The sequence below is a fragment of the Panthera tigris genome, chromosome B4, assembly GCF_018350195.1.
Source record: "Panthera tigris isolate Pti1 chromosome B4, P.tigris_Pti1_mat1.1, whole genome shotgun sequence".
In the NCBI taxonomy this organism is placed as follows: domain Eukaryota; kingdom Metazoa; phylum Chordata; class Mammalia; order Carnivora; family Felidae; genus Panthera; species Panthera tigris.
In genome coordinates this window covers 107,138,791-107,156,259 of record NC_056666.1, presented here as the reverse complement: position 1 = coordinate 107,156,259, position 17,469 = coordinate 107,138,791, and the positions used below count along the sequence as shown (strand labels likewise).

Sequence of the window (17,469 nt, the reverse complement as noted above, 5' to 3'; positions counted from 1 at the left end):
TTGGTTTGGGGAGAAAGGACCTAGTTCAGTTACTACCTTTCTTAACTTGAATAGAGACCAATTACATGTAATTTTCTGTTTTAATATTGCATACCCAAAAATAACTGAACTTCAATATAAATATCTTTCATTGTCTAAGTTTACCTTATAAATGAATAGTTTCCTAATACTAAAGATAAAGAAGTCACCAGACACTGCATTTAGAGTCGTATTCCTCAGAGATACACTTTGGCAATTTCTTTTGCCTTAAAGTAAAGTTCTATCTTTGGTTTCCCATTAATCTCTCTTACCAAAATAATGGAGATGAAAATTATTCAGTGCTTTTTAAAATATGTTCTAACCATTGGGAAATATCCACCTCATATTTAAAATTATAGAGTAGCTCTTTAGTTTAACAAAGTAATGTGAAGGAAAAAAAAACCTTTTAGAATTTTATTTTATGAGTTATGATTTATTTATTTATTTATTTAGTGTCAGAAGGTGTATCCTCATCCTCTCTCAGCAGGCCTGGAAAAGGAACAGATGTTTCCTACCATGCGTTTCCTCTTGGTCTTCAGTTAGTTTTTGACAGGCTGAAAGTAGAGTATTTATCACTGTTGGTGTGCTTGCTTAGTAATTGCTATTTGTCAAATGCACAAAAACATCTTTTAAAGAGGTCTAACACCATTCAAACTGGGGCTATTTAATTTGACTATCATGACAACTTGTAGTCAAAATCTCAATCAAATAGGTGTACGGAATAAATTTTCACTTTCCACCACATGCATGCTCAAATTAGCTATTCATATGGATTTAAATTTTTACATTTAAGAAGTCTTATAAGAAACAATTTAAAGCAGTTTCCAAGTATATGTAATAACAGTAATAAAGCATAATTAAAAAGCAAATCATTTTAAACAAATAAAAAATTTTAATTAAATAAAATCTGGAAGGCACACAACATTATTATTAATATTATAATTGAAATGGTCATATTTTAATGTATTCTATAATTTAATAAGAACTAATGAGCATATTTAAAAAAATTAAAAAATAACTCATAAGTATAATGCTTATCCTATAATTCTCTCAAGACAATCTGGTATGTTACAATGGTCATTATTTGTCATACTTTATCAATGAAAAAAGAGAGGCAAAGAAAGGTGAAGAGATCCAGCTATGTTCACACTAAGAAAAGCTTCTTTAATTTTATGCTGATATTCTGGCTTATTAAATTAGTGGCATCTTCTGATGTGAAATAAGTCATGTCATTTATACATATGCCACAAGCCCAGATGGACATGGGGGCAAGGCCCCCCGCAGTGCTGAGAAACCAGGCAAAGTCACATTCTTAATATACTCTTATAGCACCTGCTTCAACAGACTCTGTAATTGGAGTCCTGGCACGTATTTTACACAAGTTGTTTCTAAGTTTCTTATTATCAGAAAGACTCATGTCTATTTTTGGCAGGAAATGTGAAGGATGGCTGATCTTGAAGGTTGAACTATACTTTTCATTCCAAATAGTGGTTTCAAAATAAAATCAAGTATCCCACTGATGGTGTTTACCTTCAACCATCAGATTCTATTCCTTGTGGTCTAAAATGGTAGATTTTAAAATGAAGAAAGATCTCCCCTCATTTTTGATTACAAGAATTTCTTGAGGTATTGAGACTTAGCAACATTAGGTAGATCTGGTTTTCATATATTTCTAGGTGAAAACAATACATTACCTTGGGGAGTTTAAAGTCTGCATGATTGATGAAAATCCAATCTATAATCAATATTGATAATGCTGTTAATTCTGTATAACACATCCAATCTCCTTACCCACCCCCCCCTTTACCCTCTTATCTTCCTTGATGGGAGAGACCTTGTCAATCTGGTTTTTTACCCTAGGATCTATGGGATACTTGATTTTATTTAAAAATCTATTATTTGGAATGAACATTACAGTGGACCTTCAAGATCAGCCCCCATCATATTTTCTATCAAAAAATAAAGATGAGTAATTCTAGTAAAATGAAATTTAGAAACAACAGGATCTATACCAATGCTGACACGTGCCAAGTGCTAAATATTACTTATTGAATTAAAAAAATGAGCGAATAATCCCCAAGTTTGAGAAAATATGCTTTACAACTAAATAATTCATCTGGCTTTTAGGTGATATGAACTATATAGCCTTGCCTAGACAGGTAAGTAGACACAATCATGTATCCTCATTCAAATTTTAGGCATTTTAGCACCTGGTTATTAAGAGAGTACTTATGATGGCAGAACTATCTACTGTTCACTCTTCCCTGGGCCCTGAGCAGAGATTTATTGACAGAAGTTACCGATGGAGTCTAGGAAGGTATAGTCAGAAAGAAAAATAAAATAATTTTGGCTTGGGGTAAGAGGAGGAAAAGCAGATATATGTCCTGAATACATGGGAAAGGAAGTATTTACAGGCAGGAGTGAACAACCATACTGAGTACAGATCAAAGTGTTCATTGCCTTTGACGATATGGGAGGATTGAAGAGTGATAGGCAATGAGGAAATAAATTTGCCATATGTTTTTGAGATCCTTGTGTTTTAAGGAGGTTAGAAATTCAGGGGAGCAGAGAAATAGTATAGTTTCTGGAGGAAGATGTGGGGCCAAGAGAATTTTTTTTTAAATGGGAGATATTAGAGATTGATTGAATGTTCAAAGGAAAAATTGAAGGACAGATTGGATGCTCAGGAGAAAAAAGATATAATAATGAAAAAAGTTCTTGAGAAGGTGAGAGGCAATGGGATACATGCCACAAATCGGGGCATTAGACTCTGCTACCAGGATTGACACTTACAAGAGATGGGAACTTGAACAAGATTGATTCAGGCACAAATAAGTTTATAGATCTGCTGATGGAAATAGAAAGAAGTTCCTATTTGATAATTTCTATTTTACAACAAAAGATGAAGAATGTTATCAGTTAATATGAGAGTGGTACAAAATTTAAGGGTAAAGGCTGTTAAAGAGACATGCTTTTATACTTAACTTATAAGTTTGATCACTCCATTTAGAGTTACTAGCTATTGGTGGAGACTTCCATGACAGATTTCCTAGCAGGAGAAAAGGAGTCTCTTTTTTTAGAAAATAGGACTTCCTGTGAGATACATTTTTTAGAGACCAAGGTCTTTATTTAAGCGCTTGTTTCCCAAGTCATTTATTCATAGAATACGAGATTGTGGGGAAAAATACTTCTTCACTCTAATGACCCGCTTCCAGTTTCTCTGGTGTTTTAACACTGGATCTTACTGTCTCAGAATCCATCAGCATATGGATTAGACTTAGGAAGTCAGGCCTGAGCACTAAAGGGATCTGAGGGGGGCGGGGGGTGGTTCAAACCGATTTATGCTCTATTGTTAGCTATGATTTTTTTTAAAAGGTTGTAACTCCGTCTCAAGCATCTTAAAGAAAAATCTTAAAGATTTAAAAAATCTTTAAATCTTATCTTAAAGATGAGTTTGCCTGCTTTTCATACACCATGATGTAGATAAGTTTAAACATTTTTAAATCATTTGTATTCTAGCTACAAAGAATTTAAATACTCTCCCTCAAATATCTTCCCTAAATTTGACCATTTTCTCTCTCGGCCTTAATGTTTTTTATGACCTCTGCCTATTCATGGTTAAGCTACCATACTCCAATGCAAATGCCACCTACAGTATGAAATCATCTTTGAATCCACTGGTACACATTGGCTTTTCTAAATTATTGGTTATACTTCTTTTATTGCCATTATTTCCTTCTGACCTTCCATTATAGTTTACTATGGAGACTCCTCAATAACCCTAGTAGATTATGAGTTTGCTAAAGATAAGAATATCACTTATCTTTCTATCTTCTGTCTTTGCATCCTTCACAACACAGGCAAAGTTAGTGACTGTTATATGTTAATGACTCATACCAAAAAATGCAAACGTTTTTTGAAAGAGTGAATTAACTTCCTGGTTATATGGATTTCACGGACATTCCTGACTAAATTCACCTTTTACAAGTATTACTTGTATGATATTTTACAACATCAATACAGGAAATATGAAAACACTTATTCTATTTACAGTTTACTATTTCTGAAAATTAAGTGTACTGATGTCTTCATGGCATTTGTGTGTGACTATAAAAATTGATTTCTCTCTCTGAAAAGGGGAATAAAATGATTTTAGTTATTGAATGGAACTGTTTCTAAGGAATATCAAATCCAGACCTCCTACTGACAGTCTGAATAAACAAGGAAAATACAATGCTCAAACCTACCAGCTTATAACTGGGCAGTATATCTGCATGTAATGATTACTAAAATGTTCTTTCAATATCTGAAAGCTAGAGGACACATTATCCTAAAATTAAGTATGGATTCTAATTTCCAAAGCACTCCCCATTTCCTTAAATTTTCATTATTGTATTCAGGCAGGGTGCAGACAACATGATGCCAGCCTGCATTGTGTAGAGAGAAGCAAATATATTTTTAATTTAGACATCCACTACATAAGTTCAAAATTTTGGCTTTGAAAAGCCATACTGTTTTCGGTTTTCTTGAGATGTAATTGACATATAACATTTTATAAGTTTAAGGTGTATAACATAATGATTTGATATATACCTATATTGGGAAATGATCACCACAATAAGTTTAGTTAACATCCATCACCTCACGTAGCTACAATTTTTTTTCCTTGGTATGAAATTTTATAGATTTACTCCCTTAGCAACTTTCAAATATATAATGCAGTATTGTTAACTACAGTCACTGTGCTGTACATTACATACCTAGAACTTATTTATCTTATAAGTGGAAGTTTGTACCTTTTGACCACTATCACCCAGCTCCCTCAGCCCCTTCACTCTGCCTCTGGCAACCACAAATCTGATCTCTAAGTTCCTGTGATCTCTGTTTCTAAGAGTTTTCTATGATTTCCATGGAGTGTTGTTTTAGATTCCACATATAAGTGAGATCATACAGTGTTTGTGTTTCTCGGACTTATTTCTCTTAGTGTAAAGCTATCAAGAACCATCCGTGTTGTCATCAATGGCAGGATATGCTTTTTTATGGCTGAATAGTGTTCCATTATATATAAATCATATTTTGTCCATCCACCCATCGTTGGACACTTAGGTTTATTCCACATAATGGCTACTATAAACAGCACTGCAGATGAACATAGGGTATAGATATGTCTTTGGGATAGTACTTTAATTTTCTTTGGATATACACCTAGAAGTGGAATTTCTGGACCATACAGTAGTTCTATTTTAAATGTTTTGAGGAGCCTCCATACTGTTTTCCAAAGTGGCTGCACCAGTTTGCATTCCCACCAACAGTGCACAAGGTTCCCTTTCCTCCACATTCTCACCTCACCTTTCTTGTCTTTTTGATGATAGCCATTCTAACAGATAAAAGCCATAATAAAAATAGAAAAATTCTTTTCATTAATAAAAAAATTACATTCATGTTTTTGCCTATATCACTTGTTATAGCATCAGTTTTTCTGCTTCTTGTCATGTTAATCATCTTTTAGTTTTGAAAACTTAGTTTTTAAGGTTGGTACAAGTAAATATGTGTCCATGCTTTTAACTTAAACACCATGACAGAAGTCATTTTCAAACATTTGGAATATAATTATAACTGTTTTACTCTCTTTGTCTGCCAATTATGACATTTGTGCATCCACTTCGGTTGATTGATTTTTCTCCTCCTTATGTGCTGCCTTTTCCTGCTTCTTCTCACACCTTATCACTTTTTCTTGGATACCAAATATTGTGAATTTTACCTTGTTGGAAGCTACATATCTTTTGCTTAAAATTTATTGAGCTTTGTTCTGGGATAAAGTTGGAAACATTTATTTTTAGTTTTGCTTTCCAGATAATGTTAGACAGGCCTAGAGTTTTGGACTAAATATTCCCACTGCTCAGGAAAGACCTTTGTGAATACTCTTTGTAATTTCCTATGAATTATGAGATTTCCCAGTCTGGCTGATGATACAAGGATTTATTTTCCATCCAATGTGAGCATCAGATAATGTTCCCTCTTAGCCTTTCAGATGAATCACTCCCAGACCTGCTAGTTTCCCACTCAAGAGAGCCTATCACTACTTTGAGGTCCCCTTGAAGGCATCCCCTGATCTTCAGCCTTCTTTGTGAGAAGCTCTCTTCTTTCTGGTAGCCTTCCCTGTGAATGCTAGCCACCTACTCTTCTCAGACTTTCAGTTCTGTTTCCTCAACTCAGGGTCTCTTGTATCCAACTGAATTCCCTCTCCCTGCACCAGCCAGGGATGTCTTTAAAGGTAGCAAGCTGGAGTCGTCAGAGGGCTCATCTCATTCGCTTCCCATCTTTGCAGGAATCACCATCTTTAATAAAGAATGTGCAATATCTTGAAAGCAGTTTTTTAATCAGTTATTTCACCTGGATATTAAGTATTCGTCTTTCTCTGATGGACTTATTTCACTTAGCATAGTATTGTGTAGCTCCATCCATGTCATTGCAAATGCTAAGATTTCATTCCTTTTTATGGCTGAGTAATATTCTGCTGTATATAGGTACCACTTCTTTATCCATTCATCAATCAATGGGCACTTGGGCTGTTTCCATAATTTGCCTATTGTAGATAATGCTGCTATAAAGATTAGGGTACATGTATCACTTTGAATTAGTATTTTTGTATTCTTTGGGTAAATACCTAGTAGTGCAATTGCTGGGTCCTAGGGTAGTTCTATTTTTAACTTTTTGATGAACTTCCATGTTCTTCCACAGTGGCTGCCCCAGTTCTAATTCCTACCAACAGTATAAGAGGGTTCCCCCTTCTCTACATCTTCACCAACACCTGTTGTTTCTGGTGTTGTTGATTTTAGACATTCTGACGAGTGTGAGGTGGTATGTATGTCATTGTACTTTTGATTTTCATTTCCCTGATGATCATTGATGTGGAGTATCTTTTCATGTGTCTGTTGCCATCTGTATGTTTTCTTTGGAAAAGTATCATTTGATGTCTTCTGCCCATTTTTAAATTGGATTATTTGGTTTAGGTTTTTGAGTTTTATAAGTTCTTTATATATTTTGGATACTAACCCTTTCTCAGTTATTACATTTGTAAATATCTTCTCCCATTCCACAGGCTACCTTTTACTTTTGTTGATTTTTTCTTCCACTGGGCAGAAGTTTTTAATTTTGATGTGGTCCCAACAGTTTATTTTTGCTTTTGTTTCCCTTGCCTCAGGAGACATATCTTTAAGAAAAAAAGTTTAATGTTTTTTATTTATTTTTGAGAGAGAGAGATAGACAGAATGCACGCTGGGGAGGGGCAGAGAGAGAGGGAGACACAGAGTCCAAAGCAGGCTCCAGGCTCTGGGCTATCAACACAGAGCCCGACTTGGGCCTTGAACTCACAAACCGAGAAATCATGACCTGAGCCGAAGTTGGATGCTTAAGCGACTGAATCACCCAGGTGCTCCAATCAGGAGACATCTGAAAAGAAGTTACTACAGCTTACGTCAAAAAGGATACTTAATAAGTCTTAATTTTCTTGTTCTTTGCTGTTCTGCTTCATCACTTTTGCAAGTATATTGCCAAAATACATGAGGGAAGACATTCATATGTTGTTCACGGATATTACTTAAAAGTAATTTAATAGAAAACACTTCCAAAGCAAGAAGAACAAGAGATTCACCAAAGGAACTAAAATACCTTTTAGTACCTTTAGCACAGGTCTTCTTTTATAGTGTTATGACCTTATATTTGCACATTTTTATTTATTTATTTGTCCTCATTAAATATGTATGTCTATGCTAGATCTGGTAGATAAAAGGGCTATAGTTCAAGTGAATTTATGAAATAATATATGATGGTATATGTGTTAGACAGATAGGGCCACCATAACAGTATATTAGAGATGGAGTGTTTTAAATAACACAAATTAATTTTCTCACAATCTGCAGGCTGGAAGTCTAAGATCAAGGTGCCAGAAGGAAGGTTTCTGGTGCGACCTCTCCTCTTGGCTTATGGAAAGCTGCCATAAAACATTATATGTCATTTTCTTATAATACCTCAAGTGTTTCCTGAGTATTAGGTGTCTCAGGGCAAAAACAAAACAAAACTTGGAATTTTAAATACATTCACAGTGCATGAGATTTAATTAGTACATGTATACCCGTGTATGTAAATAATATCTCCATGACTGCCCTTAAAGGGAAGATATGGGATTAATATGCTTACTATATGAGGTATTTGATTTTTTAAATCTGTGCCTGAATTAAGATTATAAACTTCAATAATAAAACAGGTTGAGTTTGCTCTAACTCATTTGTAATATACGGCTATATGTTCTGTGAAGCTCTTACAAATTTTTCAAACATTTGATCCTTTAGCAACTAGAATTTTGTCATTAATTTTGTACTTGAGAGAAGAGCAGGACCGATTTAATCAAGACATAATTATAATACTTAAGCAATTTAATTTTATTGTTATGCTGATGAGATGTGATCATATATCTATTTTTTAAATTTGACATGAAGTCTTAATGACATGAATGTTTCTTCTTTTCTTATCTCCCTATAATTTTAGCTTCCTTTCCTCTATCTCTCCATTTCCTCTATTCCATACTATTCTCTCCCCATTTTATTTGTTGAACTTCCTTTTTATATATCCAATAATTTTTATTATATTCGAATATTATTTTTAATTTTTTTATGATTTCTTTTCCTATAACAGGATTGCTAGCATGCATCTTATAAATTGATTTGTGTGGTATTAACAAAAGTACTTTCATATGAAAATATAATATTCAAGTTATCCTGCAACTGTGGTAGCCATTGGCAACAATGGCTGTATGCTATCTACTTTCTCAGCCTTATCAACTCTGGAACAGCTGTTTACCTGATTTTGATAGCTACTTTAAAAGACCATTCTCAGGAAATATCTCCTAACCATAGTAACCACAATACACAAACACAGACAGACACTCTCGTATGTTATACTCAAACATTGTTGGCAATATTAACACTGGATAGTTTGGGGTGTATTTGGGGAAAATGTCATGACTCAATCAGGTTGTAAAGGATTAATGAAAGCTATTATGAGCAAATTAGAAAGGAAAAAAAAAAATATGCCGTCCCTGAATGTTACAGGAACCATTCTGGATGGCTAGCATTCTCTTCAAGCCACAGGTAGCCAGTCACCTCTTATTCTATGTGTCTGTCACTTCTTTATTTTTACCCACATAAGAAATTTTGGAATTTTATATTGAGCAATTCATTATTTCCCCATTTCATTTTTGGACTCAAAGGCTAAAAAGAAAAATTTTACTAAGAAGGCATTGTGGCCTAAATTCTTCTTTCTCTATAAAACATATAGACCTTAGTTTATGCATTTATTCATTCAATAAATATTTCTTGAGCCACACACTCCAGTAGCTACACAAGCGATACCTTCCCTTCTTTCTTGTAGTTTTCTCTACTGGGGTAAGTAGACATTAATCAACTAATCACAAACTATTGGCAAACTTCAAATGTGGCAAAAAAAAAAAGAGGTATATAGTGCTAGGAAACCTTTAAAATAAGGGACTGACCTAAAGTGAAAATTCAGTGAAGTCTAACCCATGTAAGTACCACTTGAGCCAAAATCTAAAGGATAAGTAGCAGATAAGAAGGTGAAACGGAGAGAAAAGCACTTTTGGTAAAGGGGCCAGTCTGGTATTATGATGCAGCCTGCCATTCCTTTTATAAAGGAAAAAAATCATTCATGTGACTAGTACAAGGTTGAGAGTGCAAGATGTGAAATATGATTAAAGAGGGAGCTGAGGGCCAGTCTTCACTCTAGGGAAAGAAGATACAATGTAGGAGTTGCATTTTGGAAAGATGACTCTGGTTGCAAATGTAGAAATTGACTGGGTACCTGGTCAGGGGGTCAGGGGAAGGGTTGTGGTTGGGGGAGGGGTCCTGGATCCCAGTACAGATACAAGCAAACCAGTTAGAGGTCAAGGAGAGAGTTGCTACAATGATGCTGTGATGTAGTGGGAAGAAATCTTGACTCAAGGAATATTTAGGCATTAAAATCAATAAGATGTCATGACAAATTATATATGAAGGGTGAGAGAAGGCAAGATGTCCACACTGACTCCTAGGTTTCTGGGTTTTGTTCCTAGATGGGTTGGTGGTAATTTTTTTTTTTAATGCAGAACATGAGAAAAAAACATATTTGGAGCAAGACATCCATGATTTTGACACTGGGTACATCTTCATGGAGATTTCAGTCCAAAGAAGGAAAAGAGATACCAATAGATATTAATCGTAATGCGGTGAACACTATAAAGGAAAAGCGTTAAGATGTTCAGGGAGAAAAACAGGTAGAGAAAACATAATCTTTTGAATAGACATCTCAGTCTATTTTGATAGCTACTTTAGCTTCCTTTCCTCCATCTCTCCATTTCCTCTATTCCATACTATTCTCTCCCCCCTTTATTCTTTGAGTTTTGAGAATAAAAACAAGACCAAAGCTGAAAATAAAATTTAAAATGATCACTATCACATTAATTGCTTCAGTTCCTTAACTGATATAGACTTTTACTGTTTTTTTTTAATTTTTAATTTTTTCTCTTCCTTATTTTTCTATGAATATTCCATATGGTACAATATAAAATAATGTTGTAACATTTCCTTTAACTTCAATTTCAATCTGATCATGCCCTTTTCAGTAGATAATAACAAAATACAGACATCAACAATTCTTCTTTGTTTAAATTTGTGCGTTGTATTCATTTGAGAAATTTTAAAGCTGTCACTTAATTTTAGCTTTTGGTTTTTCTCCCTCTCAATCTCTCTTTCTCTGATAGATGACAGATAGATGATAGATAGATAGATAGATAGATAGACAGATGAATAGATAGATAGATAAACACAAAAGCATGCAGTAGATCTCCTACATATCCATTGGTTTTAGCCTGGGTCAACTTTAGAACAGGGCTCAGCATTTTTTCTTTATCTTCAGAAGAAAGGCCATTTTAAAAACATTGAACAGTTTATGAGCAAATTTTTTGTAGAAGACAGAAGAGGGAGAGGGCAGTTACAACCCAAGACTCAACTTTTCATCGCCAAAACATCTTTTTATCCTTATGTAGTCTCTCTCTCTCTCCCTGCTCTCTCCCTGCCTCCCCAGGCCTCTCCTTTCCTGCCTTCCTCCCTAAGCTCTTTTCCCCCTGTGCCCTCCAGCGTCTTCCCCTTCCCAGACAGGATCCCCACCACAAGTTTCTGCAAGGTTCTCAGGCTTAATTAACACCTTTGTGTGACCCACAAAAAAAAAAAAAACCCTACAGTTATTAGGATATTAGGATTTCCACTTCTAAGAAGATGTTAGAAATCATAAATATCTATACTTTGTTACCAATTGTATACACATAATCATAAAGCTGAGCTGATTAATATGTATTTTAACTATTAATTCAAATATCTTAAGGAATCCAAAGTTAACTTCTGCTATCATAATAGCAATTAAATAATGGGATATGATGAAAAACTGTGGTATATTTTATAATTATTTTTTTCCTGAATTGCATTTGTTTGGATGATTGGTCAAGTGGAAGGGAGGATTGCCTTATTATCTCATGTTACTACCTCACAACTACTTTTCTTTATCCCCATTGTGTATACTTTGACTCAATGCCCTGAATAATCCAAAGAAGTAAGTACAGGCATATTGGGAAATCTATTTCTACTTCGATTTTAATCTTTTGATAATTTTAGTTTGGACTCTTGGATATTTCTAAACCTTTCTAGAGAGTTGCTCTGCCCAGAATGGTTATATAGCAGAGTGCTACAACGAATAAACTGAAAAGTTGCAGGTTGTTTAAAAAATGGTCGACAAATAGAAATCCAACATGTGATATGAGAGACATTGAAGATCCAAAACTGAAAACCAAGCCAGATTAGTAGAAAGTGGAAAGGTTTGAAAATAAAAACATTTCACTTAATTTTCAATATAACTGATTAAAACCTCTAAAAGTAATACTTTCTGAAAAATTGGTTATTAAATAATATTAGGACAAAGTTAATGTATTTTTTTGTGACAACGCTATAACTTTGAACATTCTGAGTATCTGGAATATTAAAATTGGTCTAAAATACAGTCAAATAGTTACTCATTACCTATAAGTTTACTGAGTTTTATGCTTAAACAGATTGGATAGTTACCTCAAAACAAGAAAATAAAGTCTGTCAATGTTCAACTCAGCATAATTTTATTATACTTACAGAGATGGGTTAGCACATCAATACTTCACAATCATTTCCCTCTCTAAGAAGCCATCACCACTGATTAAAATGTCTTTTAAAATACTATTGAATTTCTTCAATTTTCTTGGAATTATAATAACTACAAATTTGTGTTTATTACTTGCCAACCAAATTCCCCACAGCTCTTTCAATTGCAAATTTCTGATAATGTGAATATCATATGAAAATTATTGAATTTCTAATAATGTGATCTGAATCTCTCTCTGCATTTCCATGAACAATAGTTTAAAATGCTATTCTTTTGTACATTACCATAATCTGATATTGCTTTATCATTAATACAATTTAACAGTTACAGTGAGAAAGCTGCTACATAATACCTCGAAGGAACGTATTTTCAAAACCTGAGATATTTAAGATAAGCAGTCTTCATGTTTGCTTTCTTTTTTTTTCCTAATTTTTTTAACTGTATTTATTTATTGTGAGAGAGTGAGACTGCGAGTGAGATAGGGTCAGAGAAAGAGGAGAAAGAGAATCCCAAGCAGGCTCCACACTGTGTCAGCACAGAGCCTGTTTCCAGCCTTGAACTCCCGAACTGCAAGATCATGACCTGTGTCAGATGCTCAACCGATTGAGCCACTCAGGTGCCCCTATATTTGCTTTCCTGATTATAAATACCTTTGATTGCAAAGATGGTGATATTCATGAATATGCTTTGTATTTGTTTTGTTTTTTAGATAATGCCGAGAATAGACTTGTAGAAATCACTTGAAGTAACATGACTATGTTCACATTGCTAACAAAGATTGGTAAATAAAAACAAGGAAGAATATCCTATCACAACGTTTTTTTTCCTTTATTGAATACTTGTAATTGGAAAGGATGTTATTCTGTATAGAAATGGAGGAAGAAAGAAGGTGGACATTTCTCACTATTTTTCAACTCCTGGATTTCAGATCATAAAGGGGGAAAACAAGCCTTTTTAAAATAAGTTGAATGTGGGGATAAGTTATCAGAGGCTGGTGAAAAAAAAGAAGAAAAAGTAAAAATGCAACCCAAGGGAGTCATTTGGTATGTTTTACTTCTAGCCATGCAAATTACATTTTTGTCAGGGTAGCAAGAGAACACTGAGGTGAATTGCTAAAAAGACATTTGCATTCAAGATGGTCTTACTTGGATAGAGCAGAAGTGCCGAACAACCTAGATTTTGTATACAGAAGACGAAACTTATCTACACATGCTCTTGCAAATTTTCATTGTATGACGCTTATTAGATATTTCAGAAAGTTTCTCCTAAAATATTCCAGATTAGCACATGTGCCATCATTTAGTAACCGTACAATTCACCATCCAAATTCTAACAATCTTGAGAATGAAATGGAAAGCTATTAACAGTTAAAGTGAGACAAATAGAGTAAAGCAGATCTGTCCCAGGTACACATAGATATTTACTCACAATAGCCACAGCCACTTTGTGAATATAAAAACCCCATCATGAAATTATCTTCTAGGATCTATAACTTCATGAGTTACTGTTTGCTTGTTACTACACCCTGTCATATGCACACCCATTGCTCTTCATTCATGTTTCCTTCATCCTATGACTTTCCTATCCGTCTGATTTATTATTATTACTTAAAAGCCATAATGCTTATATTTATGATATATGTAAGATTGTTGCATTTAGTATATGCTAAGCACTGGAGTAAGCTCCTTGCATATATATTCTTTCACAGCAATATTACAAAACAGGCATTACTCAAAAGGAGAAGCTCTGAAAAATTATGTATGCTACCTAAAGATACCTTATGTCTGCCACATAGAAGACATATTGTAACCTAGGTTTTTTTTTGTTTTTTTTGCTTTTTTGTTTTGTTTTTTGGGGTTTTTTGACACAAAAGACTAAGCTTTTAGCTACTAGCTACCTGTCTCATTCTTTCAAATCACCTGGAATTTTAGATATAGCTCTGCTCAGTGACCTTCTGTGTCAATACATTTAAATTGTCTGAATTTCAGATTTATCTGTTACAATCAAGCCAGAAAACAAAACCATACTGAAGACAGAATGAAAATCGTTCCAGAGAGTTGACTGGGTTGTCTGAAGGAAAGACTACTCAGCCAAAATGATGACCATCTCATTCACTCATCCATTCATTCAATTCATCCAAGCAACACTCTAAAGCATAGGAATATATTAATTAATTCAAAGTATTCAACACTAGGTAACAAGTCTGCAAAGAAGAATAAAACATACTTCCTGCCCTTGACGAGCTCATTGTCTATGTGGGACTACAACTCACAATTATAAACCATGTATTAAGAGAAATAAGAGGAAATATGGGAGAATAAAGAAGAGGTTTGGTCTGAGGGAAGGAGAGAGTATGAGAGTATGAGCAGTATGGCCAGTGATAAAGAGAGGTCAATTTCTGGAGGAATTAGTATCTAGACTGAATCTCAGAGGCACTTGCTTTGGTTTCATATACTGTGTGTGGAACTAACTGCCAACCCTTCAGTCATAGGGAACTAAGGAATTCCCCTGAGTTCACCTGAAAGCACAGTCCTGTTTTCACCTCCCCAACATTTAGTTACATAAGTCAACAACAAATAACTTAATGCATATGAATTGTTTAACTACTGTTGTAACGCCTTTTGTTTGATTTGTATTCAATTATTTAAAAGTGATGAAGAAGGCATGTCCTTTGTCCTCAGGAAAGTTCTAATCAAAATAAGTACAAAGATGAGTCAGAGCATAAGAATTTGATTTCACCATTCTTGTCTAGCAAGCCATTCAAATCACTGCAAGTATGTGAACTGCACACACTGCAAAATAAAGGTGGTTCAGTGATAGAAGTTTAATCTGGTGCTGTCCTTGGGGAGTTACATCAATATTTAGGCCAATGAAAAAATCAGAACTATTTCACACATATCCAACTTCTAGATTTGCTCATAGGTTATGAGGGCAGTAAATGTATTCTGCACTGACTTATTTGGAACAGAATGTGTCACAAAGAAATGGGGAAGGGAGTAAGAGCTCTATGAATTATAAATGATATATTACCTCTTTTGTGTCTATAATGAAAAAATCCTCTTCAGAAAGATAAAACCTATGTTTGCTTCCAAACAATTTTAAAAGATCAATTCAATGTGTAGGTAAAAGGTGTGTGTGGACAGGGAGTGGAATAAACATTAAATTTCATCACTTTGAGAAAAAGTTCAATGTACAAGGAAAGTCAATGTATCTCTGTAGTAATTGATATTTTCTCTTTAATTAGATTCACTTATCTTAAGTCACCTGGGGACAGGAAGTTCCTTCTTTTTTTCTTGCTTTGTCATTAGTATTAAAGAAGTAGTTCCAATACAAAAGCAGCACTCAATCAAGATTTATTGAATGAAATGGGACTCCTGGATGGCTTGGCCGGTTAAGCATCTGACTTCAGCTCAGGTCATGATCTCGTGGTTCATGGGTTTAAGCCCTGCATCAGGCTCTGTGCTGACAGCTCAGAGCCTGGAGCCTGTTTCAGATTCTATGTCTCCCTCTCTCTCTCTCTGCTCTTCCCCTGCTTGCACTCTGTCTCTCTCTCTCTCAAAAATAAATAATAAACATAAAAACATAGAGATTTTTTGAATGGACTATAAATATAGTTTATAAAGAGTTCCAAGTGGCCTTTTTGTGTGTTTAAGGAAAAAATTTACAATTTGCAAGTTGCAAAATACAACTGACAAAATATTTCTAAACTTTAGAATTTTAAATCCAGCCTAATGGATTCCATTTGTTCTAATATTTCTAAGTTGAGTTGAGTATCAAAATACTTATAAGTGTACAGAAATTAGAATTTTAGTAAATGTTATTCAGAAAATAGATCTTGTATATAAAGCATTGTTATTTTGTAAAAAGAAACCATATAGGAAAATAAATCTGTTCAAATGTTTTTACGTTTTCTTTTTTACTTAAGTTGTAATGAGCTAAACAATATTTTATCATTATAAACCATAGAATTAAGTTAGTCACTTTTGTGGGCATATAAAGAGGAAAGTAATTATTAAGAGAAGGACACAGATAGAGAATATAATATATACTAAGATGTTTTTAAATCTAAAAACACGAGTAAAAACAAACATTGCTATCAAGGCAAATTTCAAATGTTTTATCTCATAATGCATGATACTTAAAGAAATAATTTGCCTTCTTTCTATACATTTACTACCATCTAATTTGGGAAAGCATAGTGGGGGCTGTTTTCCTATCCAAAGATAGACAGAATTTTGACAGGGGAAGGAAATGTGTTTGTACCCCCTATTGTGCAAAACTCATCCTCTTTATAAGGAATGGTCTTGGCAGCTGTGTTCAGGTGGCCTATATTGACCTACCTTGTACTTCCTTACCAAATCAGAACAAAAGAGAAGAAAACACCCTTTAGCCATTATGCTGCAGATAATTGAAATGAAAAATTACGAGGAGAATTGTTTTTGGCACAACAGTTTCCTCCCCAGAATTGAATATCAAAATGTGGTTTCCATTTTTCCACTGACATGTCACAAGCTCAGCTCTAGGTGACGTCTGAGAGCTGATTCAGGATGTGGACTAGGAGGGTCCAGGTCATGATTATCGTAACCAAGGTTGTTAGATTTACTAATGTATTAGTCATCTTGCTAAAAAAAAAAAAGTTTATGTAAAATGGGCATATAGTCTTAGTTTCTATTTTATTATTCTGATTTTAGTTCAGTTACATAAACATAAAGAGTTGTTATAATTTCCGTTTGGGAAGATAAGGAAAAGAAAAAAAAAAGGTACTTGAGAGGCCAGGGGAAACTGTGTTGTAGTGAAAATTCCACTTTCAAAATTTAACAACCTTGAACTTCAATGTAGCTCTAAGCTTAGCTTTATGAACAAAAGAAATGATAACCATATATTAATTAGGGTTGTGCTCTAGTTTCTAGCAACTCTGCCCGTTACAGTTCTTTACTTCAGAATTTATTTATATCCAAGTTTATTTATCTTTCAACTATCAATAGATTGAAATATATTAATAAAAGAGTCCAACAGGAGTCCAGTGGGAAATTGCTTTAGCAATGAAACATTACACAAAGGCAAGCTTCCCCCCAAAATAAAGCTAAAACCCACATATATCCAAGTTTGTTTGCCTTTAGACGATCAATAGATTAACACAGATTGATAAAATGTCACTGTGGTGCCCAATGAGAGGCTACTTTAATCAGAAAGCATTATGCAAAAGCAAAAATG

General features: G+C 34.2%; 1 long non-coding RNA gene across 2 annotated transcripts in view; it reads right to left on the bottom strand.

Annotated features, from left to right (window-relative positions):
- Window positions 1-478: 478 nt before the first annotated feature.
- LOC122240128 overlaps window positions 479-17,469 on the bottom strand; it is a 249,890-nt gene continuing 232,899 nt past the window's right edge. For both annotated transcript variants that reach the window (XR_006219468.1, XR_006219469.1), the window contains exon 6: window positions 479-572. This is a non-coding gene — a long non-coding RNA (uncharacterized LOC122240128). The remainder of the gene's footprint in view (window positions 573-17,469) is intronic.